The sequence below is a fragment of the Lissotriton helveticus genome, chromosome 4_1, assembly GCF_964261635.1.
Source record: "Lissotriton helveticus chromosome 4_1, aLisHel1.1, whole genome shotgun sequence".
In the NCBI taxonomy this organism is placed as follows: Eukaryota; Metazoa; Chordata; class Amphibia; order Caudata; family Salamandridae; genus Lissotriton; species Lissotriton helveticus.
This window is the reverse complement of record NC_136063.1, coordinates 1,061,595,247-1,061,614,452: the sequence shown is the minus strand read 5'-3', so window position 1 is coordinate 1,061,614,452 and position 19,206 is coordinate 1,061,595,247. Positions and strand designations below refer to the sequence as shown.

Genomic DNA, 19,206 nt, shown 5'->3' with positions numbered 1-19,206 from the left:
AAGTTTTAACTTTATTTTTCCCTCTGCACTTCCCCGTAATCATAACTTGGGATTTGTTGGCATTAATTTTTAAATCCAAAGTCTTCATAAAACTCCCAAAAGCATCTAACAACCTTTGAAGTCCTACCCCCGTACGGGCCAAGAGAACAGCGTCATCCACGTACAAGAGGACCGGAATAACCAGATCCCCTATACGCGGTATATCCTGTGACGCCTCCCTCAATGTGGGCTCCAAGGCGTTAATATATAATGTAAAGAGAAGGGGGGCCAGAATGCACCCTTGTCTGACCTCCCTCTCTGAGTTAAAATAACTAGTACAGCGTCCCTCAGAAGTAACCCTTACAGAAGCTAGAAGACCAGAGTGCAAATCAGCTAAAAGGTTAACTAGGGCCTGGTCAAAACCCATATTTAATAAAATTTGCCATAACTTTGACCTGTTCACTAGGTCAAATGCAGAGGAGAGGTCCATGAACCCCAGGTACATTGACCCCTCCTTAGCTTTGGTGTATTTATCAATTAAAAGTTGAAGATTAAGGCATTGGTCTAGAGTACTCCTTTTGGCTCTAAAGCCGTATTGTACATTCGACAAGACCCCTCTATCATCCAGCCACTCCTTTAGTTTATGCAGGATAACACGACCCAGTATTTTGACTGAGGAGTCTATCAGGGAGATAGGCCTATAACATGAGGGGTCCTGCCTATCCCCCTTTTTAAAAACGGGGATGATGGTTGATTTCTTCCATGATACTGGGATGTTACTTGGGTCCAAAGCATTAAACACGTTACACAAAATGTTTGACCAAAGTTTTGGGGCGCATTTAAACATGTCAACGGGGACCCCGTCAGGGCCTGGTGCCTTGTTCTTTAACGTCTGCTTTATCGCCTTTTCCACTTCTATGACCTCGAAGACCACAGGAGAAACCACACTTCCAGGGAAATTAATAATTATGGAATTCTCAATACCTGGGGAACAATATATTTTTTCGAAGTGAGCTATCCAATCATCGTCTGCTATGTTAGACTCGAGTGGCGAGTTCTCGTCGTTCGAGAACAGTGGTTGATTTATGGTTGCCCAAAATTCTCCACTGTCTCTCAGAACCTCAGGAGCTAAAAGTTGAGTCCAAGCCTCCTCTTTCAGCTCACGTTCCTCGCTTGTATAGCTTGTTTATATGCTGTCCTTGTACTTGCTATTTGTGCCCTATCTTTAGGGCTGTCCTTCATGGCCTTAAGTAGGGCAGAGTGTGCCTTTGAGCAGCTTCTATTAAACCATCTTTTGCCTAAGTGCCTAATCTGCTTTTTTCCGGCCAATAGACTATGATTTATTTGTATGCAAATAGTATCAAAGGCATCAACCACCTGAGAACCCAGGGATTCGTTATTTAAGCATATAGCTACCTCAGGTTCAACCCTGGATAAAACATCCTGCAAGAAAGTTTCAGGAACCACTTTGGACCATTTTAGTCTTCGTCCCTGATCTTTCAGTTATCACATCCTTCCCGCCCTTATGTGATACAATCTTAAAACCAAAAAGGTCCCCTGACACCATCTCTATAATAACAGGATTATGATCACTAAAAACAGATACCTCAGTCCAGTGGCAGCTGGTGACATTTGAAAGTGGCGGGGCGTAAAGGAAGGGTCTGAATGTGTGTTGTGTCGCAAGCGAACCTGAGTGACTAAAGGGGAACTGCGGGATCCTCACGCCAAGAAAATCTTGAAGAACAACAAAAAAAGGACCAAATGGTGCAAGTTAAACCACATTTCAAGAAAGCAAGGATATTTATCAAAGTAATTAGGATATGTAGTCTTGAAATTATTAAACACATTTAAAATTGTTCCATATCGTGCTTCATTCCTGCTTCCACCCATGCCATCGATTTAGACTGACTACATTATTTTAAAACAATAGGGTTGAAAATAATCGCCAGCTGCACATGTTACACTTCATTTAACAAAGGCTGCTCTTGAAATCGCAAGTTAAAGATGAGTACCTCACGATTACATTGCAAACATTTGCATTACATAATACCCCAATCTGTGACCTGCTGCGCCTACTGTTTGAGACCACACAGGGCCCGCGTTCGTATCTCACACATCCTGTGCTATTCTTAGCCGAGGTTGTTTGCAATTCGAAGTCCTCGGCTAAGAATAGCACAGGTCGTTTGGCATAAAAAGTTGTCAGAATGCATAACTATAAAATTAACCAGACTGTGTTTGCGTCGTTCCCTCGCAGGGCGAGCTATGTGCAGGAGGTGCTCAGGAAGTACTGGGTGTGCCCAGTCAATCAATACAGGGTGTGCTGGTGTGATGCCAGGTAGCCACAATGTAAAGAAACCGCCGCCGCGCTGCCTTTTTTCTTAACTCAAAACAGAAAATATTAAAGTTATTTGTTTAAACTCACCAGTTCCAATCAGACATTTCTAGACTTCGACTGCACGCATGATTCTATCTCTCTCAGGGTTTGTGGAGCGAGGCTGCCTGGTGCTATGTATAAATATAAAAAACTTACCTTGGATTCCCGAGACTGCAGACCTGGATTTTGAATGTTGCCACCCGCTGCGTCTGACGTGGTGTAAGTGGTGTGGGCTCTCGTCACTGAAGGCTGCAGGCAGCCTCCCTCCCCTCCATGGCAGCCGGCGCTGATTGGTTCGGCCGGCTGCCCTAACCACGTCATTTCTGCTGTCTGCATCCTGCAGAACGGAGAGTGGGAGGAGGCTTCGGGGAGCGGCTTGCCCACTGTTGCTAATACTGTCTGTTTGGACAGCCTCTCAGGCTGTCCAAACAGTCCGTATTCACAACAGTGGGCAAGCCACTCCCCCAAGCCACTCCCCCCTGCCCTGAGGCTCGACTCGTAATCAGGAAGTTCTACTGACTGCTTTCTCGCCGTGCGAGAAGGGCAGGCAGAAACAAATGGTAGTTATAAATAAATAACTACCATTTGTTTCTGCCTTCTTCTCGCACGGCGAGAAAGCAGGGGGGGCGGCGCCCAAACGCCCCCATGGTAGAACCGTCGCTGCCTCAGTCTTATACCTTAAAACCTTAGATAAAATAAAAGAAGTCAAAAAAATATAATTAATAATTGTACCCGCGTCTATCCCTTTAAACGTGGGGGCCCTAGGTCCACCTTCCCCGCAACCTGACTCATAAAGGTTCCAGCAGGCCAAAAAAATTTCGAGTACCTCCCCCGCTTTGAGTGTTCAAAATATATGGGGACCGAGTATAGGGGGCCCTCATCCACTGTATTGGCACAGAGTTGGTCGCAGGGGTGAGTATTAAAGTCCCCCATAAATATAATCCCAAAAGCATTTGCAGTTATGCTATAAGCTGACAGAAATTTCTCCACTAAATCCAAATTATGATTAGTGTTATCATTGGCACATGAGTTATAAAAATTCATAAATAAAATATTAGGAGTGTCAGGACATGACAGTTCCACTATTAAACAGTTTTGGCATCCTGAGTCACATTGTGTTAAGGAGCCCTTCAGATCTAATTTAATTAGGCTGATTAAGCCCCCCTTGGCTCTACCTGCCTTACTACGTGTTGCTGGGATACAGAAATAACTATAACCATCCAGGGAAAAGCTGTTTATGGAGTCCCATGTCTCTTGGAGGGCTATTATATCAAACGTTTTTAACATGTTTACCCACTTTTCGTTTCCAGTTTTTGCCTTAATACCAGCAACATTCCAGCTCATGATCCTACAAGTGGAGGCCTGAGACTGTATATCTTACCCTGGGTTGTCTTTTAGTCAGTCGTTCTCCTCCAATGTCATTAATGGGTTAAAACGGTTAACCAATGACAAACCCGAGTCAATTTGTCTATCAGACATCAAGGGTGCATTCCGTACCCCTAATGTACTTTGTGTGTGGGGGGAAACATTCTGACAGTGAGTAGACAATGTCCTTGTCCGAGCAGCAGGGTACCATTGCTTTTTGGTAGGAGGGGGATAAAAATACCCCAAGGGAAGTGGCCTAATACGAGAGTTTTGTGGGTCGGAACCATCCCAAAATAGGTAGTCCGCAACATTATATTTGTCAAAATTTAAGACAATGCAATCCCCTTCCAAATTCCTATGAGACGGTCCGACCCATCCTACTCTTCTCGCAATGTTGATACTGTTAGATATATCTGTGCCCCCACTAGAGTACTGTCGGCACCACTTTTTAGATTTTTCCATGAGTTCCTGGGTGCTCTACCTGATATCCAACCCCAGCGGTGGAACCCCTGTTTATACTGCCACTAGAGGTGCTGCGTTGGGAGGGAGATTTAACTTAGTTTGGCATAAGACATAGGCCGACTTGTTAGTAGACTGAGCAGTTTGGGCAGGTTTTTGTGATTTTACCTTTACTAATGGGTTAGCCAAACAAACGGGGGGCCTAAGAGTTATCTTCGAGATAACGGTGGTAGGAGATAAATCAGCACTAAGTTGTGTGTTACTTGTTGTAGCAATTGGGCCCTTACTCACATTGTGCCCCACATTATTTGGATGTAATATCTGAGGGGGTGTCCCTGTCGCAGGCAACCCACGATACTCATGTATAAAGGCGTCAATAGTCTCACATCTCTTAAGTAGTCCTGCAACACAGGTGTTTAAAGTGTCTATAATATCCTTTGCGGTGGCTACCAGAGCAGGTTCTAAGAGGGAAATAAACATCTCCTCGATTTCAGCACTAACTTTATTCATAATTAGGTCTTCCATGTTAACCGATTGATTCATCACGTTTTTAGTCTTTCTCAGGCACTTCTTGGTTGGACGACCCCCTCTCTCCTGTTGGTCCGTGATGTTAGAGTTAATTTCTTGAAGAGAAGACAGCGTTACCAAAGTTTCTGACCCTACTTCAGGGACTGACGGTGTATCACAACTTAAACCACCACTGAGCAATAATTGTGAATGTTCGGTGACTTGTTTCTCTCCTTCCACAACAACATCAGGTGGACGCAGATCAGCCGACAAAGCCACCATAGGAGGCATACCCAGCTCTTTTTCAGCGTCGGCAATTTCTTTATTAATAGCACCCACAGCTGAGGTCAAATATGAAATAAATGAGTCTGCTTTCCTTGGTACTTTAGCTTTCTTACCCCCTTGGCCCTGGTTACCCAATTATTTTCTCTTACCCATTTCGTAGATTTCAGGGGGGTAGCCCGGCCGGGCCTCATCTGGCCCCGGACGGCCACAGACGGCCCGACCTTTGCCCAGGCTTAGCCCGCACGCGTCCCGCGACGCGGGAGGAGCCTCGTCCTTTTCTAGCGCCTCCGGGCGCGATGGTAGGCGGAAGTGGGTGGTGTTTGCGGATGTGAACGCCAAGCAGCCTGGGAGCTGTAGTCTCCCCCTACAGCGGCCTCTCGTTGTTGTTGAAGTGCGGCGGCAGGGGAGACCCACAGCGTGTGACCCCCAGGAGTGTCAAGCAGGTGGCAGTATGGCAGCCCCCAAGGTCCAGGTATGATCCCCCTCAAACTGTTATATCGGTTATAGTTATGCAAGTTTAATTTCACAGGGGGTACACACACATTTTTGTCTCACCCCGCTCCATCAACTCCCCCCTTTGGTGATTTTATCACCACACAATCACCTCACCTAAATTGTCTTAAAGAAGATGTTTCAGGCTCTTCAATTTTAGACCTTAGTATCTTTCATAATTTGATCTCTTGAATTCTTAATTATTTTATCTTTTAGCTCTTCAATCTCAAATCAAATCAAAGAGCTTTATTCGATTATCACAAGGATATCATAAAAGCGTACATTGCATTAATCAATTTATAATTAAAATCCAAATAAAAAATACCAGAAGAAAAACATATCTACACAGGGAACAGATGAGTTAACATTTTCCATACAAACAATTAAAAAAGTTCAAAAAGCAATCACTAAATATACAAATTCATATGTCACATCATAATGAGTTAATAAGTATCACGTCCCTATTCTCCAGTTGTTGTGAACGATCAAAACCAAAATAATGCATAAATTACATAATCATTAGTCATAAGTCAATACAATAGTTGATGAAATAAATCGATTCAAATGATTAACTAAACACAGGAAATCACTACTAGAAGACACTTCATAAGAAATAATTTCGGGTGGGGATGTTGGAGCCATTCTGTACATACACACTCCGATCCAGCCGATAATTATTCTCTAAGTTAATACTTTCTGGGAAGTAGTGTTTTCTCTCTGGTCTTGTCTTTGAGGGCCGAGGATAGCGGAACCTGGGGTAAAAATCTTGGAGACCCCAGACAGAGATCGGGCCATCCCTTAATTGTGGAGACCAAGATTGTAGATAAGGCACCACCCGATCGCTCCAGAATCTAACTAGCACCAGGTCGCCTGAAAGGGCCTTTGGAAGGGGGCCGAGCCATCCCACCCTTCTAACACTTCGAATAGCACCATCAATGTGCGCTGGCAAGGGTCGATTCCTAGACAGCCAATAGGTGACCTTGTGTTTTAAATCCTCCGGTCTCTCGGTTTTTCCCTTTGTAATTGGTAAAACACCAGTGAGGACACAAACAAAGGGGGCGGCAATTGGGGGCAGATGTATATGCTTAGTGTAAACTGGGTTAGTACTAGATTTCTCCTCATATAGAGGGTGAACATTTGGCACCCCTACATCAGAGAAGATACTCTTCGTGGTAATGGATTCGGTGACGGGTAGCGAGGAGATACATGGGCAGTTCTGTGGGACAATAGGTCTATTAGGAGAGATGCTTCCTCTTTGAGGTGTTAGCTTGGAAACCTTGGTAGCGGATAAGGGCTGTGATGGACCCACTCCTGTCAGGTTCTTATTAGGTTGAGTCGGTGCCCTAAATGAGGTCTCAATATCGCTTAGTCTATTCCCTAAGGAGTTGATTCTTGTAATCAAGGGGGATAGTAGAGAGGAGACCACTCGCTCAATCAGGGCCAGAAGGGCTGCCTGTTGGGGAGGTGCAAAGGATTCAATACTAGCACTGACCTGGGGTACTATAGATGACGTGCTGAAGGACGGTAAGGGATTTGTACAAGGCTTGAGTAGTTTAGCTTCCCTCCCCATGCTGTTATCCCCGGGGCGCTTTCTTGTGACCATAGGAGAATTGGGGAGCCCTAGTTGTTTAATGTTTACTTCTACTAACGGGGATAAGAGTGGGGCAACCAGGATATTATCATTTGCGTTCAATAACGAATTAGTCGGCAGATGTACGGGAAGTGCAGAGCTGGGTAGGGCTTGAGGTGGGTCGACTATACTCTCAACTGGTACATATTGAATGTGACAAAGGGCGTTCAATTCCTCCAACCAGGATACACTAGATGTAGTGTTGACTAGCTGCACCTCGGGTTGTTTGCAGTCTACGCTATGAGAGGGCAAGCGGGTTTCTAGGTCTTCCAACTCACGAATAACAGGTAATAATGCCCTGTCTATCCTTTCTACATAGCAGTCAAACCTCCCCCTACTAAGATCACTTGGGAGAGTACAAGGATTGAGAGCCCCCTTATGAGACATTGCAGCAGGCAAAGCCCCGCATAGAGTCAATAGAAGTCCTGGTGACTCTGCAGTGGTTGTAGAAGTGTAGGTCAAAGGCACACTATACCTTATTGAGTAGAGGCCAAGGGGGGTGGCCCGTCCCGTCCTTCTCGGGACTCTGAGGGCCTTAGAGGGCCCGCCCTTTGCCCAGGCTTCGCCCGGCTCGACCCGCGCGCGTCCCGCGATGCGGGGGAAGCGCCGGTGATTTAAGCGCCTCCGTGCGCGTCAGCTGGCGTGTGTGGGCAGGGCCGCCGGGAACTCTGGGGAATGTAGTCCCCCCGCTCAGCGGCCGCAAGGTGTAGGCGGCGGCGGGGGGGACCGAAGTGCCCAGAAGGAGAAGCGCTCGTGAGCGCAATGACCAGCTGCAGGATCGCCCAGGTCAGGGTAAGTGTCAGCAGTCCCTCGTCCCTCCTTGTAAGTCACCCATTTCGCATTCCATTTGTTTTCTTTTTTCTATATTATTTTTCAATTTTCTTTCAGCTCTTTTTCTTGTAATACAGATACACCCTAATCTTATCACCAATACTATCATTACTATTATTGTTGCTGATATTAGTATTTTTCCAATTAACAAACTACCTATTTCAGCAAACCAATTCTTTACATTAGAAAAACTCTTATCAAGTTTCTCTAAAACACCATCCACCTCCAGTGGGATAATGTCTTTATGCAATTCAGTTTTATTTTTAATATACCTTTGTATAGTCTGACTTTTGTCAGGAATATAAGTAAACAATGTTGAACTTTCTATATTCCACAGACTCCTCCTTCTTTTGCCAATAAAATATCAAGAGCAAGTCTATTTTGCTTTACCATAGCTCTCATGGCAACAATTTCTGTATTTACCATTAAAAATCTCCCAGCTGTGCTTTTTGATAAACGATCTACTATCATTGACAATTTCAGAATTTTGTTTGCATTGAATGATATACCCACTGCTGGTATCAGTGCATCGAAAATGTCACCTACAATTTCTAGAAAAGTTTCCCTTCTCCTGCGTGTTAATGGTTTACATATTTCATGAATTCCATTAGTACCTCTATCTACATGAAAAGTTTTAGGAAAGACCAAACCTACGTAGCAAGTCCCATGCCAATGGTCTGGCAATCTATAAAAGCTTTGCTACCACAGATAAAATACAATCCAGGAAATACAGGATCTTTGCCCCTTTAAATCCCCCTCCCCCAATAATTCTGTAAGTGTCTTTGCAATTACTTGCTCCCACAAAATAGCTATTATACACTGTATTGTCTATTCGAATACGAAATTTTCCCTGTTGTGGAAGATCTATTCCCAATGCAACATTAGTATCACTTTTTACAAAATGTTCTTCATCAAAATTCAATGAGGATGGTTTCAATTGACTTGCAGTAGCCTTTCTCTGATAGACTAATCTTCTATCTTCGCCATTTCTAAAAATACCTTTTCTGCCTTTTTCAATTTACATGTTAGATTATTTTTGTATGCATATTCTATTGTCAGTTCATCAATTTCTAAGAAAAATTCACCCACAGCGTTAGCAGGTTTCACTTTGTTCATTCTATTTACTACAGGAACTTTAGCAGAAATGTCACCAACATCAGAATAGTAATATTCTAATTTCCCAGTTTGGTAAGATAAACTAGCTATAACACTACAAGTCATTCCATACGTCAAAGGAAGGTGATGGTAGGTCACAGCCTCTGATACAGATGCAGGCAACTGCATACAGACGTAGCAATCTTGTACATCCATAGTCTCTAGGTATTCTTTCAATAATCTAGAAAAAACATTCTTTGAAAAATCATTAATAGATCTATCTTTGTGTAATTGTGTTTTATCTATTAGTTCTACATTATTCTGTACATCATGTATTTTCTCACTCTTATTATCACCTCTATTTCTATATGACTGTTCAAAACTTGAATGAAATAGAATCAATATTGCTAAAATATTCCATATAAGCATTAATAAAGCAGTACATATTAAACACATTCTACTCCATCTGCGTATCATTCCACGTTTGGATGTATTTCTTGCAGGCATATTTTTTAACAACATTTTTTTCTAAAATGTCTCTATCACTTGAAATGTCTCTTTGCCACTTTCCACACAAAATATGTGTCCTTTATAAGTCTGTTAATTTAGTTATGTTTCTTTCTTTTTATTCCATTTGACCTTTTCTTTCCATTTGGCACTTTTACTTTCTCAGTTTTGAAATCAAAATTATTTTTCTTTATCTTTGTCTTTTCTCACTCACCAGAGTCACTTTGATTTACTTGGTTACTTTCAAGTTCCGGTATGTCAGGTAAATAAATATATACCCACTCAGGTGACTTATACTTTTGATTTGGTCTTCTTACTCTTTGGGTCTTTGTAAAATGTCTTTATTTTTTTCCTTTTGACCTTCTTGGCTAGATATCTCGCTACTTGTTCTTGTGGTACTCCATTTATATTTATCAATTTGAATGTTAGTCCTTTTATTTCTGCAGGCCAATTATCTCCCTTTTTAGGCTTTTTAATCCCTGGCTCAATTGTTTCACGTTCAACTTTCCAAGCTCTTTTTCTGGAACTCTTTCTTAGAGTAGTTTCTCCATCACTTTCATCAGACTCCGTTTCAGATTTGTCTTTACTTCCTTGTATTTTGAATTTTATTGTTTCTAATTCAGCTTCTGAGTTTTGTTCTTCTCCAGTCAATTCAGTTCTTTTGTCAGGAATCTCTTTATAACTGGTACTTGGAATCTCATCCTCATCGTGAGTTACTTCCTTTTCTCCAGTTTCAAGATCAATATTCCTTCTTTCAGAACTTTTCGTTTGACATTTAGAATTTCTTCCTTTACTAGTTTTATTCTTTTCTTTTTAGGCGTCAATACTGGTTTTCTCTTTTGCCAAATGTCGACTTACAGGTCGATCTTCAAGATCTGGAATTTCAATTATTTCAGTCTCTGCTTCTGATGCTGAACTTGTATCTGATAATTCTAGATGTCGCCTCACAGGTCGATCTTTCTTATCTGGAACTTTGTCAGCTGTCTCCTCTGCATCAGACTCTGAACTAGTCTCTTCCTCTTGTAATTGTTGATTCTCAGTCTCTGGTACTCGGATGGTGTGGCTAAATCATATGCTGGATGCTTTTCTTTAGTACATGCATCAGTTCCAACCTGGTGAAAAACAGAATGTATTGTGTCAGACAAGCCTTTGCAGTAATCCAGTATGATGTCATCATTTATGGTTAGCAGTTTGTTGACAGGTACAAATACTTGTCTCATTACTCGTCCCATCAGTATCTCATGTGGTCTTAAACCAGTCTTTAAATCAGGAATGCTTCTTAAGGTCATTAGAACAAGTGGCAAAGCATCGGGCCATTTCAGTTCAGTGGCCAAACACATTTTTCCAAGTCTGTTTTTATTGTTCCATTAACCTGCTCAACCACCCCAGAAGCCTCTTGTCTGTAGGTGCAATGTCATTTCTGTTCAATATCCAGTGCTTCACAAATCAATTGTATCAATTCATTATGAAAGTGGCTCCCTCTCTCTGATTCAATTGTTACTGAAAATCCGAATCTCGGTATCACTTCCCTTAATAAAAGCTTTGCTACAGTCACTCCATCATTCCTCCTGGTAGGGAAGGCCTCAACCCATCTTGAAAGTAAGCAGATGATCACTAGGACCTACCTCAGCTTGTTGCATGTAGGCATTTGAATGAAGTCCAATTGCATTCGTGTGAAAGGACCACCCTCCCGTCCATTGGCACAAACTTCCAGCTATTATTCAGAACTTCGGATTGCACCAAGTTTGCTTGAACCTCCTTATCATAGCATCCATACCTATGTGTGCTTGACCATGGTACATTCGGGCCATCATACTATTAGGCATAACTGGTCTTTCATCTTTGTATACCCAAATTGCATCTTCCTCTCTTTGTCTGCAACCTGATTTTATTCATCTATCTTTTTCCTCATCATCTGCCTCATCTTGAAATTGTTTCACTTCCTGCCAGGTCTCAACGATGTTAGTAAGCATTAAAGGACTTGGAACATGTTCTTTTTCTCTGTCCCGATTGATTGAAGCAAGATTTCTGGCACAATATTGAGCAATTGCATCGGCAAATCTATTGCCTTCAGTGACATAATCATCTCCATTCTTATGTGCAGCACATTTTACCACTGCAATGCTTTTAGGCAGCTGTATCGCCTCTAACAACATCTTCACAAACTCAACATTCCAGATAGGTGATCCAGCAAAGGTCATATAACCTCTCTCTGACCACAGCTCTCCATAATCATGAACAACTCTGAATCCATATTGACTATCAGTCCCTATGGTAATTCAGACATGCTTCCCCAACTTGCATACTCGAATCAAAGCAATCAGTTCAGCTACTTGTGACAAACGTATTCCTTTCATACAAGATGCTTCCATGACATCTGCCACTGTACATACAAGGTTGAAGGATTCACATTGACACACCTCACAACTGTCACATTGTCTGCACCCAAAATCACCTTTTCATACCTGGTCAGGCGACTATTGGTCTATTGGTGTTTTCGTCCGCGTTAAGAGTATTTCCACTGAATGTGGCACATACACATTCACCGGATATCCCATCACAATGCATTCACTTTGTTCAAAACTCATACTTGTGGCTGCAACAGCTTTCAGATACCCAGGCAATGCTCTTGCTACTGGATCTAATACTGCTGAAAAATATGCAATGGGTCTTCTCATTCTTCCATGTCTTTAAATCAGAACTGACAATGCCCATCCCCCTCTCTCACTGCAATACAATTCAAATTATTTTTCATAATCGGGCATGCCTAGTGCTGGTGCTTCACATAGACTGTTTTTCAATTGTTCAAACGCTTCCATTTGTTTTTCATTCAGCACTAGAGGATCTTTTACATCACCTCTTGTCAATCTCTGTAACGGTTTTGCAATTAGTGAAAATCCACTTATCCACTGACAACAGTAACCAACCATACCCAAAAACATTCTTACTTGTTTCTGTGTCTTTGGTTGACTCATCCCTCTGATAATTTTGATTCTTTCTGAGGTCACTTTTCTCACTCCCTTTCCAATCTTATGACCTAGTTATTGTACCTCTTGCTGGCAAAATTGCAATTTTGATGGGGACACCTTATGTCTTCCTTCTGCTAAATGGTTCAATAACTCAATAGTATCTGAAATGCAATTTTCTTTTGTTTTTGATGCCACCAATAGGTCATTAATATATTGAACAATACTGATTTTCCTGGCATGTTTAAGCTTTCTAATGACTTTTTAAGCATCTGATTAAAAATTGAAGGACTTTCAGTATACCCTTGAGGAATTCGGCACCACGCTAAAATACGTTCTCCAAACCGAAATGCAAAAATCGTTTGGCTATCTGGATGTAATGGAACTGTAAAGAATGCATTTCACAGATCAATAACAGTATACCATTCTGCATCATGTGGAATCTGATATAATATCACTGCTGGATTTGGCGCAATTGTACGACATGGAAGAACTATTTCATTTACCTTTCTCAAATCTTGCACAATTCTAAATGTATCATTTGGCTTTTTCAGTCCCATAATTAGTGAATTACATGGGCTACCCATGATTTCTCTAGGAATCCCTTGTTCAATCATTTTGTTAATCATTGGGGTTACCCCTTCAATTATTTCTGTTGTCAACTTATATTGTGGGAAATTTGGATATATAGCATCTTCTTTTATCGTGATTTTTACAGGACTTGCTTCTTTCTTTAGCCCTATTTCTTCTCTTGTGAAAAATCCCACACTTCTTCTTTAACTGTTTCTTTTAATTCAATTGGAATATTTTCTCTATCAAATACTGGAAATGTTTCACTCTTTTCTGAGTCAATTATTGACAAGGTCATTTTATACAAACTATCATCATCTGCTTGTTTCTGGTCCAGGGAAGACATGGCTTGGCAGTTCGGGCTGGACTTTTCCCATGAGGCACAGGGTCAGACAGATTTGCATATGGCCATGTCTGAACTGGGGTGGTGGAGTAAGCTAAAGAATGATGATGGATTAAATCCAGATCAGTTGACTGGGGGTGAGTGTTTGATTTGCTCAAACGCTCCGTCCATCATCCCCTTTGGTATCGCTTTGTTCGCCCTAAGTTGGCAGGGTATGCCCAGACGTGGGTCCCTTGCTCACTTTGCCACTGGATTCAAGATAGCCTGGCTGAAGAGGGTTATGAACCCGAAACCGGTCCCAGGATGCTTGTTTCTGGTCCAGGGAAGACATGGCTTGGGAGTTCGGGCTGGACTGTTCCCATGAGGCACAGGGTCAGACTGATTTGCATATGGCCATGTCTGAACTGGGGTGGTGGAGTGAGCTAAAGAATGAGGATGGATTAAACCCAGATCAGTTGACTGGGGGTGAGTGTTTGATTTGCTCAAACGGTCCGTCCATCATCCCCTTTGGTATCGGTTTGAAAATTCATGCCATCTGGTAAACAGTAAATGGCACAGTTCATTTTACACAATATGTCACGTCCAGGTAGATTTACAGGACTACTGTCACATAGTACATAACGATGCATTTCTTTGAAGTTACCAATTTCTACTTCTACGGGTTGTGTCAAAGGGGTTTTAATTTGTCTGTTTGTCACACCTACAACTTTTATTACATCACCAGAGAGAGGAAGGTTTTGAATTTCTACTGACCTAACTGTACAACGGGTAGCACCTGTGTCCACTAGGAAAGTACAATTTACACCATTCACCTTTCCATTCAAAAAAGGACCAGATTGATCTACCTCCATACTTGCGCCAAGCACGCACTCCACTTCCTCCCCTAGGCACCGTCAGAAACTTTCATCAGATTCATTTCCATCCGATCTTAGCCAGAACTGAGGAACAGCAGTCACACATGGTGATCTTTTTACCTGTTCTCCTTCGTAGAATCCTGTCTCTGCACTGTATTTCTGAAGATTAAAACTCTGTGAAAGAGGTGGCAATGGGAAATGATTCTGTTGAGTGACTTACCTGCTGCTGTGGTGGAGATTGCTGATTTACCTCATTCTGCGCCTGCGGATTCAATGATTTATTTTCCAGATTAACCCTTTGTGGTAATTTACACTCGTTTCTCCAATGCCCCATTTTTCCCTAATTATGACATGGCCATTTCTTTTTAGCCTCATCAATATTCATTTGTCCTTTTCCTTTATTCAAATTATTTTTAAAGTTTGTTTGGCTTCCATTATTAGTAATTTGTTGTTCTGAAACTTTCACTTGTGCCAACTTTCGCGCTTTAATATCATTACTACAATATTTTATGCATCTCAATACATCGTCCAATGAACTGGACTGCCTGCACATTATATGGTGTCTTATCATGTCACCTATTTCAGGTCTCAAACCAAACACAAATCAATATACAAAATGACTCGTATCCTTTTCACTTAGGTTTTCATACCCACTATAGTGTTTGAAAACTAGAAGCAGTCTTTCATAATATGCATTTCTTGAATAATTCTATCAATCTTTAACCAATCAGTTTCTTTTGGTGGAATTTTATTTTTCAAAAAGGTAATAACTTGATCATATTTTCTCATTACTTCTGGACCTGGAACACCTGTTTTTGCATCTATCGTGTATTTTTCCTTTGGCCAAACAATTGTGATTTTACATTCTGTCCATAAATCTGCTGGTACAACTATGTCGAATAACCCATCTAAATCTTCCCATAACACTTTTGATACCTTCACAAACCTGTCTACTTGTATATACCATTCTACTGGTTTTTCTCTTAGTCTTTGAAAATCTTTCGTAAATGACAATATATCCTGTCTACTCCAAGGTACATGAACATATCCTCCTCCTGGTATTTCTCTCATAGGATATTCTTTTGCTACAACTGGTTCTTTCTCCTTAACAGGAAATGTTAACAAGATTTTATCACTAGTTTCTTCCTTTTTCTTCGTCCATCTAATTTTCCATCGATCTACATCTCCCCATTTCCTCAATAATACAATTAATTATTTTATTTGGGTCAATCTCCCTGCTGTGTTCATGTAGTCTATACCTCTTTCAGTAAAGTCTACTCTGTACGGTTTTTGCAAAATGTTTACCTTTGCCAATTCTATACCTAATTCATTTTCAAGTTCCACCAATCTGTCATGAAGATTCTTAGCTCTCCATTATATACTTTTACTCATAAAAATCAACTCTTCATCTTGATATGTTTTTAATTTTTCTGTTCCAATTGTTCCTATTATCAATTCTTCCATATCTATTTTTAGGTTAGCCACATCTAAAACTTTAGGTTCTGTATCTTTTTGCTGTAATGTCTTAATCCAATCATTTAATTCTTCAACTGTTGGTCCTACTGGAGTTTTGGTCAAATCTAAATCAATTAAACTTTTCTCTGGAGTTACAGTTGCTGATTCTGATCCCATGGGAATGTTATATATGGGACTGATTCATTGTCAAATTAGGTGGTGTTGTCCTAACAGTATTCTTGGTTTCATTTAGATCTGGATAATTCTTTTCCCTGACATGGTGCATACTTGAATTTAAAGGAATAATTAACGAATTCTCAACAATTTTCTGATTTTCAAAAACCGGTATTACAGGACCTATCGTTACAGGTACTGTTTCAGCTTCTACATGTTTGGTTAATTCCTTAATTTTCTCTGCTAATTCTTTTGTTGACCTCTCAAATTCGGATGTACTTGTTTTTTCAGTTTGCATACATTCTGACCTTTCAGAAATATGTTTTTCTTCTAAATATCTTTTTGGGGTTTCTACTATATCTTTCTATATTGGTGGTGCATTTGGAGATACCGCTGTAGAAGTTGACTGATACGGTGGAGGTCTTTTATTCAAAATGCTTTCCAACACCTCGTCCTCTGTGTCACTCATTCCAGACATATTCTTTTCTAAAACCTGAGTATTTCTTTTCTCCGTACATTTTCTTCCTACAGTCTCATCCACTGTCCGTACCGGATACATTCCATCCCACATGTCAGCACACCTCCATCTTTTCATTCTGCTCTCATGCGTAGTTCCCCAATATCCTTTAACATTTCCATGTCTGCTGTGAGAAGTTGGCCTGATATGTGATGTCCACTATTCTAGTGGGCACCCTGTATCAGTCCAAACAACCCTTATGGTGATGGTTGTAAAGTCAACCTTATAGACCAGCTATCCTAGTGGTAGCATGGACAATGCAGTCTTAGGCTAAACTCAAGAGGGCATGTGAAGCCAGCTGTTTTTCCATATGTAACCCCTTTAATACCAAATGAAAGGACACCACACAGGTTATATATAAAAATATATATGTATTTATTACTAACACAACCCTCTGAACTCTTTATGAGCTCAGAGGCACAAGCACATAACAATATATTCAATTATCATACAATAAGTTGCACAAAATACAGTTGAGCCCTAGGGGCACGTAAAACCATATACCAAAATAGTGGTATAAGGACCACGTCACAAACAAAGGAAAGGCCTAGGGAATCGCTGGGGCTACTCTGTACTACCAAGAGTTAGGAAGCAGAAGCCCCACAGGAAGCGTGTGCAGTGTCTCAACACACACGTGAGTTACCATAGAGTTAGAATGGGAACGAAAGAATTGGAAACTAGTTCTTTTAGGGCACTTCCGGATGGACTAGGAGAAAGCTACTAAAAACTAGGACACTAGGATAGTCAATACCCACAGGTGCACTGGAGTACTCGCGTTACCTCACCCACAGGAAGCGGGTGCATAGGTGTCAGTGTGTCGGGTTTCGTCGTTGAATCCTGTGGAGCCGTGAAGAAAGATGCTGCAGGCGACCAGGAGAGAAGTGTCCAGTTGGATCCAAAGGCGGATCGAGTATGAAGAGTACCTGAAAGCAGAGGGGACAGAGACTGGGTCACTAGCCAGTGACCAGGAAGGAACCAGGAAGGAACCAGGCGATGTCGCGAAGCAATCAGGTGATGTCGTGCAGCTTGTCTCTGCAGACACGTGGACCAAGAGGTGTCGACGACAACCAGGAGCTGGATACGGACTGTCCCACGAAGGCTCTCGCTGTCGGTTTCCTGATTGGAGTCAACAAGCCTTGGCAAAGGCAACCCACGCAGGAATCGAAGATGGTTTCTTGATCAGGCCAGCAAGGTCTGATGGACTTCTCCTTTTCTGGGAAGCAAGGGCCAGCCTGGAGCAACCAGGCCAGCAGTGTAGATTCGAAGGTTCGTCATCACAGAGGCCACTAGCCAACGGGCAAGCGACCGGACAGACGCGTTGAGCAGGAAAATGCAGAAGGGCCCCATGCAGAACTCATGGAGAGTTGAGGGCTGATCTTCGGTGCAGATGATGCTCGGGGCTGGGGCTTCTCAATCCCCAATGCACAACTTCGAGTGTGCCTCTGAAGCTGCACAAGTAGCAAGGAGCAGGCTTCTCAAGATGGCCGGTCCCACGTCTCTCGTCGCCTCCACGGGTCTCAGCTTTGCATGGACTGTGGATCGGGGTCTGAGAAGCCTGGAAGGCTGGCTCTTGTCGGACTCTGTGCTCCGGCTCCGGCGGGAGCGTCGACAAAGTAAACCGCAGATTGCTGGATGGTGCCTGAAGGTACAGGGTGGTCACTCCTTGACCACAAGGGAGATTCTTCAGTCGTCTTCTGTGACGTAGATCGTCGAAGGTCCAGAGTTTCGTTTCAAGTTTCAGTTCAGGATAAATCTAAAGTCTCTAGACTCAGCTCCTACCTCTATACTAATCAAAGGGGCTGGATTACCTGCTAGGTCCCTCCTATGGGTGGGACCAGGGAAGGGGGTGGTTACACCCCTTTCCCTTTGTCCAGTTTCACGCCAGAGCTGGGGCTGGAGTGCTCCAGCACTGGTTTGATCTGGACTATGCATGGGTCACCTTGTGTGCCCCAGGCAGTGTCTCATTTCATTCAGCCCTCCCTGCCCCAATACACTATGGCCTGTCTGGGGTGGCGCTAGCACCTCCCAAGACAGGAAACCTATTGTCCAAGCCTCCCTTGCTGGAAGGACTCCCAGCAGCAGGAGGTCAGACTTGTGTCTGTGGCATCAGCATCCATTTTGTGATGCTGAGGCTCTGGTTAACTTTAACCGGGATTAATAGGAACAACATGTCTTCTCCCTTTAGAAGGGTGCAATGCTACCCCCGTCGCCAGAACTGGCAAGGGGGTAGTATTCCAAAGCATATGACACCTTACACGACATGTTTTGATAAAGCCAAACCAAAGTTAGCATTCAACCGCGAGGATTATAGCGCCGGGACACTCCTCGGAGTAGCTGAGTGCTATATAAAACTCATAATAACATAACATAACATAATATAACTTAAGACTATATGGTATGGCTATATCATAGAACAGCTAAAAGGACATGGTTCCGAAAGCTGCAGACAGGCTCAGCTCATGCTAGAGCCTCATCTCACATAAAACCCAGCACTCTGCCTTCAGGATTGTTAAGGTCTGCCATAGGAGTGACTTATAGGTATATATGTGTCTATATATAATGGTAAGTATAGGAATACTATACCTAAGCAAGGGGTGTTTACATGACCTTGCCCCAGCTGAGTGATCAGCCAGTTGTGTCAGTTTGGATGGCCAGCCAGGGGTGGCATAAGATATGCTGCAGCCCCTGGTAGGCCTTGTGTGCACCTATGCCCTGGGTACCTATGGTACACAATACAGGGGCTCTTAAGGTGACCCAACATCCAATTAGGTATGTACCTAAGGTACATTGAGTCCATTTTACA

At 42.4% G+C, this 19,206-nt stretch overlaps 1 protein-coding gene across 2 annotated transcripts in view; it reads left to right on the top strand.

Moving 5' to 3' along the window:
* The window catches only part of TRIO (trio Rho guanine nucleotide exchange factor), a 4,034,553-nt gene that overhangs the window by 3,615,796 nt on the left and 399,551 nt on the right, over positions 1–19,206 (top strand). The window lies entirely within an intron of this gene.